Source organism: Rhinatrema bivittatum, chromosome 9, assembly GCF_901001135.1.
Source record: "Rhinatrema bivittatum chromosome 9, aRhiBiv1.1, whole genome shotgun sequence".
Classification (NCBI taxonomy): domain Eukaryota; kingdom Metazoa; phylum Chordata; class Amphibia; order Gymnophiona; family Rhinatrematidae; genus Rhinatrema; species Rhinatrema bivittatum.
Window position 1 is genome coordinate 37,072,697 of NC_042623.1, and position 11,686 is coordinate 37,084,382.

The 11,686-nt window shown below is 42.7% G+C and overlaps 1 pseudogene; it reads right to left on the reverse strand.

Moving 5' to 3' along the window:
• The window catches only part of LOC115099066, a 29,625-nt pseudogene extending 25,893 nt beyond the window's left edge, over positions 1 to 3,732 (reverse strand).
• Between the last annotated feature and the right edge of the window lie 7,954 nt (positions 3,733 to 11,686).

The window sequence follows — 11,686 nt, forward strand, 5'->3', positions numbered from 1 at the left end:
GAGGTCAGTTCAAAATTCTGACCCTCTGATGACATACATTGAACACCTGTAATACTTTAGTCCAATAAAAAGGCATCACTTGCAACTTGTTAGCTGATCTTTCTTTCTAATACTTTGAAAACTGACTTAAAATCGATTTTCAAAGATCATGAGATGTCCAAACAATCTAAAATTATATTTCATGTACTTTAGACCCATTACTCTAGACCAGGGATGGCTGGAGCCACAAACAGGCCTGGTTTTCCGGAGACCCACAATAAATATGTAAGAGATGGATTTGCCTGCACGGCCTGAACTTTGATCAGAAAAGTAACCTGCAACCAAGTGCAAAGTTGACATCATGAGATATCAGAGTAGGCATTGTTTAATGACGTCACTTCCTGACAGAGTCCCTCAGTGGCACAGCACCTTGCACTGTGTGGTAGCAGGATTCTGTTCAGTGAGCACAGCAGATGTGGCCTGGCAGGTACAGAAGAACCTCACTACAGAAGTGCAAAGGTTTCATTTATAAAACATATAGGGGTCCATTTTCAGCTGCTCTGCGGCTTGGCTAGTTAGCTGGATAAACATATCCAGCTGACTAGCAGGGTATATTCAGTGATGGTTGTGCTGCTGAATATACCCGGCTATCTTAAAGTTAGCCGGGTATATCTAACCGGCTAACTTTAGGACAGCCTACAGCCCGACCAGAGTTAGCCGCATAGGTTTTCCTAATATTGAGGCTGATGTAATAAGGTGTGCAAGACATAGCGCACAGTTTTACCAGCAGTTGTATGCACATTGTGTGTGTGTGTGCAAATGTTATTCCAGATGCAGCAAGGAGTTTTGTGTACAAAAAATGTGTGTGTAAAACTGCATCCTGCATAGCGCCTTTGCATGCAAATCCCAATCAAATGAAGACATTAACAATTACCCCTCCAAATGCAGAGAGGAGCGCTGGTTTAATTCAGGTTTTCCTAGTGTTGGAAATTTTACTCCTGGTCAGAGGTGGAGTAAAGTTTCCAGTGCTTGTGTCAATCTATAGCAGAAGCTGAAGTTCTGGTATTGAGACGTGTAATTGGGATTTATGCATCCAAAACATGCTTTGCACACACAAAGCATGTTTTCAGTGCATAAATAAGAATTACATGCACAAAACAATAGTTTCTGCGTACAAATAGTTTATGCGTACAAATCATGTTTTGTGCACATAAGTTTTGTGTGCATAAAACCCAAGTTTTGCTCACAGAAATCACGTCCGACTCTTCCGTTTCCAGAGTTTAAAAAGTGCGGTCAGCCTGTGCTGAGCAAACATTTTTAACTTGGGTTTGTGTGCACATTTTCCAGTCAATGCATTAGCATAACATTATTTTACTGTATCAGGAGTTAAAAAATGTTAACTTTTGCATTAAGAATTTCAGCACATGGTTTTAACCCACATGTTATTGCATTGACCCCATTTCTATCAATCTTAACCACTGCTACATCTTACAGCTGTTAGTGCAAGTCCCTGCTTTTTCCAAGATGTCAGTAGTCACAGACTATTACATGTAAATGAGACATGTTCACCTTATTGGCACAAAAATAAGAGGTCATAATTATATGAGAGAATGTTAGAATTGAAACTTACTGGATGATCGGGATGTACTGTTAACAAATACATTGAGGAATTTCTTGGAGAACTGCATGTTGGCCTCTGGGGAAGAGTCTTCTGATGAGGATCGCCCATCTTGCACATCTACACCCTCCCCAAACTCATCCTCCTCGAAGTCCACAGGCTGGTAAAATCTCACTGTCATCACTCAGCACTGATGTGCATCTTTTCAGGCTCACGAGCTCTAGCTGTGTGTTCTCATCTACTACCAGTGTATACTTGATGGAGTCATATGCCAGGGACTCATCCAGCTGCCTAGATCCCAGCATGATGGGTGGGGGGCAGATCTTGCAAGTCCTCTTCAAAGTTATGAGGATCATTCAAACAGTTCTCATCAAATGGAGAGTTCTTAAGGCTACCAAAGTAGGGGACATCATCTTCATCAGTTGAATAGGTTCAAATTGAAACACCTGTTTGTTTTAGCTGTGGAAACATCAAGAGTCAGTTGAGATTTGGCCATTTCTCGGCCTACAGTTTCTATCCGCATGTCATCTATAAAGTCATTGTCTTCCAGAATACCAGAGTCAAGATCTTTATCAATGGTCCACTCATCTGCACCATGTGTTGGTGTTCCTGGGCAGCAGGTTCTCTGGACTTGATCTCTAAACTTTCTGTGCTGGACATCATACTCCTGAGAGGAAAAATTCTTGACAGGCTCAGTACAACACCCAAAGTTCACTAGTCCTCTTGAGGTCACCAGACTTGTCAGAGATGGAGAGTTCAGAAAACACATAGGTATGATGGTGTCCATGGGTTGGATTGCTCATGTACAAATAGGGCTCTTGATCATCAGTGGGAGTGGGTAACTTCACTATGGGATCTATACAAGTTAGACTGTCATTATCTGCTGTCTGGATAGAGCTACGAAGAGTCTCCATATCTACTAGCTCTATGCTGTGACAGCATCCTGATTCCTTGATATAATCCTGGCATACTGAGATGGGTGCCTCTTCATTTACTGGTGAATCTCTCAGGTCTGGATCCTGATCCAGGTCTTCAGTGATAATTTCTGTCTCCAAGTCTGAAGCAGGTGATATGGTGTCACAAAGAGAGTTGGACTGCTTGAAAGCATTCATCCGGACACTTAATGGGATAAGAACCCTCTGAAATCATCTTGTTGACCAGATTGCTAAGTAGCCACGGTGAGTCTGAGTCCTCACTCAAGTCTGCCTCTGACTCTGAATCAGAATCATATTCACTGTTTCCATCATCATCCACATCTGGCATGAGTTTGGGGCCCAATGGGAAGGTAGAAAGACCTGCGGATGCTCTCCAGGCTGTGATCTGGATCTATTTTCACATCTAGTGGGCAGGGAACAGATGTGTCCGTTTGATCAATTGGCATCGAAGCATCATCGGCGTTCATACTGTTGTAGTAATCCTCAATTTTTATTTCCGACAAACTGTCTCTTTTCACCATACTTATATCTGCAATACCAATCTCTGGGACCTCCCCTTCCATATCTGAATTTTCTTTATCTTTGCAGTTTGCCAAAAGCAATGAGTCTTTGATACATATGAAACCTTCAGCCTCCAGCTCAGCTTCCAGTTCTGGTTCAGATGTTGGAGAACTGGCCTCCTCAATAGAGTTAGTGAGATGAGAAGACCGTCCACTGCTGCTGTCACTGCTGAGGTCTAGCTCTGTCTCAGAGATTGACGATATCATATTGCTTACCAAATGGTCACTGCTGGCAAATGCAGCCTCAATTTCTCCCTCTATGTCTGAATCAGAACCGGAGAGCTCAGGTCTTCACTGTGATGGCAGGATGGCAAGAACCGTTTGGAATTTCTGCTGGTGAGATCTGCCTCAATGCCTGGATCAGAAGAAGGAGAAGAGGTATCATTGGAAGAACCCGAGGGATGTCCACGCATACTGGCACCTCCACTAAAGTGAGGTACTTCTCCTTCTGAACTAAACTCCTCTGTAAGCCCTTGTAGGCACATATATCCCCTCTGTGATGAACTTTCTTCAGTATTCTTCTCCAAGAGCATTTTTACTTTGCTGTGTTCAGAACTTCCTCCAAGTTGTATCTCAGGCTCTTCCTCAGACAGAGAAGAACTTCTCTGACATACAAGGCCCACAGGAGAGCTAGTGTCAGAGTTTTTTACAGAGATTGTGATCCAGACCCACATTACTTTCCGAGGCTTGCGGATTTGTTGCACGATTTTCTTTTGTTTGCTTCCCTCAAGTTCTCCTTTGTATTGCAGGCATGATCTCGCTCTGTTTGTCTTCAGAGTTCAAGTTGGGCTGGGTCTGGTGCACATGGTGGGCATCAGTGTGCTGGAGATCCTTGATGACTTCAGATCTGGGTAGACCATGTTATGGTGAGTGAAAGACCCTGTTGGAAAGAGACATGGTTTAGGAGACACCTGGCTGGGATGAGATGGGAATGTGGTGAGGATGGTGAAGAGATGATATTCATATTATAATCTCCCCAGCACTCTCTTGCTCTTGGTTACTCTGTTCTAAGGAACCATGTCTGTTGCTTTCCAAGTGAAAGAAGATGGGTTTTAGTGGGCCAGGGTCTGCCCTGCATCCCTTTGGCATTTGATCCAGTATTCAGCGCCAGAGCTTTCTGACTTTCTGAGTGGGTTCCATCTTGGACACAAGAATGAGATGGGGAGAAATGCCCTGAGAAATAGAAAACAAAGATCATGGTTAGACCTCCAGAAAGGGGTGGGTCTCTCTTCTGGTTTCTGCCCCAGGAGAGCATTGTTACAGTCAGATGATTCTCAGTGCCAGAGAGCACTGAGCACCAAGGAAAAGAGGGAAAACAGTAATTTGATTGCTGATCTCATGTCACACAAGCACCAGCAATATTACCACAAGCCTGAAGATTTTCAAGTCAATATTCCTTGATCTCTACTACTCTCTTTTCAAAATAAACATTGGTTAATGGAGATTTTCCTGTAACTCAAGTGTTGACTTTGTGTGCCAAGACTTTTAACATCACTTAGTTCAGACATTAGGAGAGCCATCTTTGAAAAATATTGCCTGCTGGAGTGCTTGAATAGGAGTACACTGAAGTTTCACAAAATTAGAAAGAAAGCATAGAAATTTCCCAGTGCAGTAGAGAAAGGACTATGCACTGGGAAAATTCCCTGCATTGAGCAGCCAGAGAAGGGTGTGTCTGCAAAGAACAGAAGTAGTACAGAAGTTTGGCCCACTAAAGAGGTAGAATTGGAAGGGTATGACTGGGGATAGGATCCTTAGCAATACAACTGCTAGAAATGGGGATATACTTGGTGGGAACGTGAGAAGTGTATAAGGCTGGAAAGTTCCACTGAGGGGCTATGTCACAAAACAGAAGACCTGAACTGTGCAAGACTAGTAGCCATATAGGCCCTGGATAAAACTAGATTCTCCGCAGGTTGTGATCCATTCTATTGGGTCAATGTAAGACTTACCCAAAGATGATGCTGTTCATGAATTTATGAGAGAAGAGAAGGTCTCTGAAGAAGGGGCCTGTCTAGCCTTGAAAGCTCACGTACAACACCACCATTGTTGATCCAATAAAAGTTATCAAACCTTGCCTAGCATCCAGTGCATAAAACTGGAAGGGGTCCATATGAGCAGGTCATGAGAAATACAGATTAATTAGAGTATGTAAAACTGGAAAGTGGGACTGTGGCGTAAAACACAGGAGTGTAGAATGAAGACTTGAAGATCTCAGTGTGGGTAGAACAACAGGAAATGACCACATTTGACCAGGAGCTTCCAGATTTACAGACCCAACTTTTTCTCCAGCAGCCATCCCCTCTCTGGACATCCAACCCCTCGGAGTCAACACCTATGTTCTCAGGGAAGGGAGAGGGAGAGGTGAGGACAAAAAAAAAACAGAGAAGAGAGGAGACAGAAATAGGAGAGAAAAAAGTGGAGGAAAATGACTGTATAAAGAGAAGAGAATGAAAAGGAGGAAATACAGTAATGGTAAAAAGGGAGATAAACATGGAGATGCCCAAAGAAAAGATTTTAAAATGGGGCAATAGTGAAGAAGGAAACAAAGGAAAATAAAGAACGAGGAAGAGAAAAAACAGAGAAAGAGAAACAAATAGCACAACAGTAAAGCATAGCAAATAGAAAAAATGCAGGATAATATAAATAGAACAAAAAAGAATGAAGAAAATTCATAAATTCTAGAACAAATAAAAGAATGAAAGCAATGCAAGGAAGACTAGGAGAAAGGAATAAGAAAGAAACAAAGGAAGATGAAAAATGGTTCCCCTGTCAATTTCAAACACTGGGGAAGAGAGGGGCTTAGGAGTGTAAGAGCAGGAGAGGAATGCCTTTGCTATTTGGACCCCAGTGTGTGACAACTTCAAATATATTTAGAAGTTTGAGTTGTAGACGGTAACAAGATGCATCTGGATTTGATGCGAACAACAACCCATGTGGGTTTCTTCATGAAACCCATCATTTAAGTCCATGTACAATGTCAAGCTGTTACGGAAAACTGAAGTTTGTTAATCAAAAGTAATGATTTCTTTATAGTGAAGAATCCAGGAAATGTTATATTTTGAAATGGTCTTTTTTAGGGCATTCCTCTCACTCTCTTTATTGAATGCTTGCTTTTTAAATCTCAAGATAAGCAAAATACAGAAATCCATAGATTTGCCCTTCCAAGAATGATGCCACAGGAATTAGTGACCCAGGCCTCAACCTGATGTCCCTCCCAGGTGTGCTCCCATATGAATACAATGATGTAGGCCTCTAAACCATGCGCCCCTCCCAGGCATGCTACAGATATGGTAGTGACCCATGCCCCAACCCCTGAGCCTCCCAGATATGCCACCATATAGATCGTGACCTAGGCACCTACCAGCTTCTTTCTTCCAGGCATGCTCCCATAATGATATCGTGAGATCTTTGAAAATTCAGACCACTTTTGTGCATTTAAAATTACACAAATCTGTATATTTGGATGGACAACTGCATACCTTTAAAAATTCGAGGCTTGAACTGATGTAAATCCTAACCAGCCTGTTTCTGCCAGAGAGGTTACCCTATAGATCCAGTGACTCAGGCTCCGGCCAGCTGTCCCTTCCAAGAATACAGACAGGGCCTCAAACCCAAATCAGCCTGGGCCTTCCAGGCATGCTCTCACATGGATACAATATCTCAGGGTGCACTCAGTCTGCTTATCTCATGTATATTAATATACAAACAAAGGGGAATCTACAAAGCCATTTAGCCTTCTTCTGCTCAGCTAAAAGCGTGTGGGTGGGCTTCCACAGCGTACGTAGGTTTAGGCCTGTTAGAGGTATTCCCATAGGTGTGCTTAGCGAAGGGAAGTACATTGATTTACAAGTATGCGAATGCTGTTTTGCCCCTGCTTGGCTTCCCACAAAAACAGCAGCTGTAAAGTATGGAGGCGCTTTCAGCATGCATACCCTGAGGTCAGTATTCAAAAGGATCTAACCAGCTAAGTCCTTCCATAGCCAGCTAAATCATTGCCTTTAAAAACTGGCAGAGCTAACAGGCTAAAGGTAGCCTCCTAAATTTCAATAGGAGGCTACATTTAGCCAATTTCTGGCTGGCCTGGGAGCAGGGCTGGGCCAGGGGTGGAGAAAGTTAAGCAGCTAGCACTGATTTTCAGCACTAGCCACCTAGGCAAGACAAATCTAAGTGCTGAAAAAGCAGTCCTAAGTCTGGCCACCACACTCCCTATTGACATTAAAAAAATAAATAAATAAAGTCTCCTGTTCCCTAATCTCCTCTCCCTCTCTCCCAACTTGTATATTTTAAAAAAAAAAACCAAAAAAAAACTGAGTACTGAACAGGGATTGGTTCCTTTCTGACAGTGCAATGAATAAATGAACACTAAGTGCTGGTAGGTTTTCAGTGCTACCGGCACTTGTTATTCAGTTGAGAAGGGGAGAGGTAAGGCTATGTCCTCCTCTCACCCGACTTGGGTTAGACTTCTGGGACATGGGATTTCACACTTTTTTTTTTTTTTTAAGAACTGAGGAAGGGAAAGGGGTCTTTGAGCTGCAGTACTTTTTAAACAAAGAAGAAGGGGTTTGGGGGGGGAGGTCTTCAGGGCCACAGCACTTCCTTCTGTAAATGCAAGGATGGAAGGGGGACTGCAGAGTTTAAGGTGTGGTTGGTTTGGTTTACTTAATTGGCTAGCGCTCATTTTCAGAGCTGACTGACAAAGCTTGTAAATCTAGCTAGTTAAATTTGGACCTGTTAGATTTGGGTGGAATTCTGTAGCACCTTTTAACCAGAGAAGTTCCACTGAGTAATAAAGATAACCGGGTAAAGGTTATCTTTAGCCGCACTGGGGCCACTGAATATTGATCTCTATGTGACTACTGCTTTTCGAAGAGAAACAGTGCAGGTGGTTTGAAAGTTGGCAGGCCTGGATTTGTCAGCAGCAAACATCTGGCTGAAGAATTGCTGCCTTCCAGCTGTGCGGAATCTCACTCGTCAGAGAAACAGCTCTCTGCTTCCTGATCCAGCTGCAAAGGGGTCATTGTGAGGAGGCTAACAGGAGATGAGGAGAGGGGCTGGGAGCAGGACCGGAGCATGGCAGGGACCCTCCCTCTTCCCCCACTGAAATCTGAATTCTCGGATTCTATTTCCAATATCCTGAAAACTCCCTTTTCCCAGATCCTGGACTTCCTCCTTCCAGCTCCTAATCCCCGATCCTTCCTTCTCCGATTCCCCTCCCCCCAGTCTTCTCCCACTTATCTTCCTCTCCTCTTCTTTGACCTTCCCCATCCCAGTTTTCTCTTCTCACTCTCCTCTCCCCATCCCCAGTCCTCTTATCCTTTCCTTCTCCTTACCCTATCCCCGATAACTTGAGATCCTTTTCCTCTTATGTAATGAAACAAAATAAATTCTACAGACACTAGCAAGTTTGGAAAACCTTTTTTTTATATAGTGTGATATAAAAGAAGGAAATGTTTGTCAATATGCTTCAGAATTTCTGAATACTGCTGCAGGAAACTGGGGGTCTGTGCCTTAGATGTTTTCTCCCTGTAGTCTGACCTTCTGGAGGGTGGGGAATGGGGGGTGCAGTAGCACCAAACAGAGCAAAATAAATCCGCCACTAAAAACTGGCTGCAATGGGTACAGGCTATAAATGCGGATGGATATTGCAAAGCATGCTGCCTATTCAGAATTGCCCTCACAGTGACCCAGGCTATAAAAAAGCCTATTACATAGATCAAAGAATATGACATCAGATGTCCCCTGCTGCAATGCCGTAGATCCTACACAATCTATGGCATTCCCTTCACGTCTTAGCAACCAAAGATAGTGTGTGTGTGTTGTGTGTCCCTTGCTTCTTTGAATTCCATTATTGGTTTTCTTTCATCCACCTACACCAGGAGGACATCCCATGCATCTATCACATTTTCCATAAATAAATATTTTTGATGTTGTACCTGAGTCTAGCACCATGGCGCCTCATGCTGTGACCTCTTGTACCTTCCCCAGTAGGCTACAATACTAGCAAAGGGCATGGAAAACCTTGGAATGACCATACATCTTTCATCCATGCCATTATTTGGGGCAAGGTAAATGGACCTGGATGCTGGAATATCCCCTCAATGACTTGCCCTTCAGTTCATTCTCATACTTCAATGCTTTTTTGATGGGACCTAGTAAAAAAACCCTAGACTCCAGCTCACTGTTCTCTAAACCAGAGGTTGCAAACCTGTCTGGAGGACCTCCAACCAGTCAGGTTTTCAGGATATCCACCATGAATATGCATGACAAATTTGCATGCCCTGCCTCCATGGCATGCAAATTTTACCTAATGCATATTCATGGTGGATGTCCTGAAAACCTGAGAGGCTGGGAGTCCCCAGGACAGGTTTGGAATCCTCTGCTCTAATCTGTTCCTTTAGTCTTTCTGGCCATGACTCATTTGTCAGTTCAATTGTTCTGTTCTTTGTCTTGGTTTTTGAAGCAATGAGTGAGTAATGGTCCACTCTCTTTCCTCTCCTACTGTCCAGCTGGAATCCCACGACCCAGAGTACTCACCATTATGTGAGGAAGAAGAGGATGATGAAGAGTGAAGGAGCGTTTCCTGCCAGGTCGCTCTCTGAGGGACAAATCCGCCATTGTTATTCAGCGTATCCTAGGGAAAGTCATCAAGACAATCTTCATTAGACAACTCGTTCCATTCTCAGCTTGGAGAGAGGCTCCTCATCCCATTCTAAATTGGAATCGCTCTTCACCCCAGTCTCATGTGATGCCACTCCCTATCCCGTTTTCAGCTCACAGACAATCCTCAGTCCATTCTCAGCATTTCTCAGATTAGAGAGATCCCCCCTCCTGTTGTCAGCTCAGAGGGACACACTCCAATGTTGCTCTCATCTTAAAGTGATATGCCCCTTCCCATCCCATGCTTACTGCTGACATACTTGTCCTATTCAGGCCATGCCTTGTCCAATCCACAGCTCAAAGAGTCTCCTCGTCCCATCCTCGCTCAGAAAGACCTCCACCCACTCCTTCTCTTATTCACATTTTAGAGATACTGTCTGTCACCTCATGCCCACCTCAGCGATATTCCTCACCCTGCCCAGTGCACTAGGGATAGGGTCAGTTTAAAGGATTTTAATGATTACAAATTAGAAGTTGAATTTGTAATTGACAAAATGTTAACTATTACACTCTCTCCCCCACTTCATCCCAACAAATTCTCCAGAGTCACAAAATACTTCAAACTCTTGATATGATCTATGGCAAGGTTGGTCCTCAGGAGCAACAAACAGGATATCCACAATGAATATGCAAGAAAGAGATTTGCATTACAATGGAGGCAGTGCATGCAAATTTATCTCATGCATATTCATTGCAGATATCCTTTTTTTTAATTTATATTTTATTAAACATCAAAATATTTAGACAGCAATACACTTGTCACTGAAATAAGGGTCAAAAGCAATAAAGAAAAAATTACATTATCAAAATCAAAAAGGAAAATTAACAAAGTTACCCTAGGCCCTAGTACCCAGTAATATGGGAGATCTAAGGCTCTATGGAGCATATTATTTAACAGGCAATGGTAAAAGGCAAAAACTAAGAGAAGAAAAAAAACAGACTATTCCTCAATAACTACATCAGGAAGCAGCATCTACAGACACATGAGAATCTAAAAATACTCTCAGCTGTAAAGATTCAAAGAGTACATATCTTGCACTATTACATTTCAGGATGCATTTACAGGGATATCGTATATCATCTGTGCCCCTATTTGCCTAACTTCTTAAACTCAAAGCTAAGACATTTTTTCTCCGTTGTTGAGTAGATCTAGCAATGTCTGGGTACATCCAAATCTTTGACCAAAAATACAAAAAACTTTCTGTTACAAAGAAATAATCTGAGAATCATCTCACGGTCAGAAAAAAAATGAAACTAACTAATAAGAGTTCCACGGGCAATTATCTGGACATCTCCAGAAAACTCCAGAAAAGCAGAACTATCTGAAGGCACTGTAATGAGGGCTTGATACCCTGACCAGAATCTTCTTTCTTTCCAACAGAAGTAAAATAAATCTTAGAAATAGGAGGGAATGTTTCAGAGGCAATTTTCAGAACATCAGTAAGATACTTTTTAAACTGGTCTCGCGGTGAAATGAGATTCATTCTAGGGAAATTCAAAAAACTCTCAAATTTAAATATTTGAGAGCATTTTCCGATTTTCCAGCTTTTTAGTTTTAACAATGTCTCCTTGAACCAAATTATTCTGAACCCACTGAAGCTGTTTCGTCTTTTGATCTAAATCTTCTAACTATGAATTTTGAGAGGAGACCAAAAGGTCTGAAACCTGTATGCGATGATATATCCGTAGTAACTCAGACCAAGTGTGTGATCGATGTTTTCTAAAGAAACAAGGCCACTCCGAACTCAATCCAAGTAATTTCTGCTGGTTTAACCAGTTCAGGTCTGAAGATGGTGCTTTCGCATCTTCCAGGGGGGTTAGAAGTCATGGCACCATGAAAACCGACCGGTTTCTTCTCTTCCTGCAGGGGTGGAGGCAAAAGGAGAATCCTGCTGACCCTCTTTCGACCGCCGAACTTTGTTGACACACAAAACACC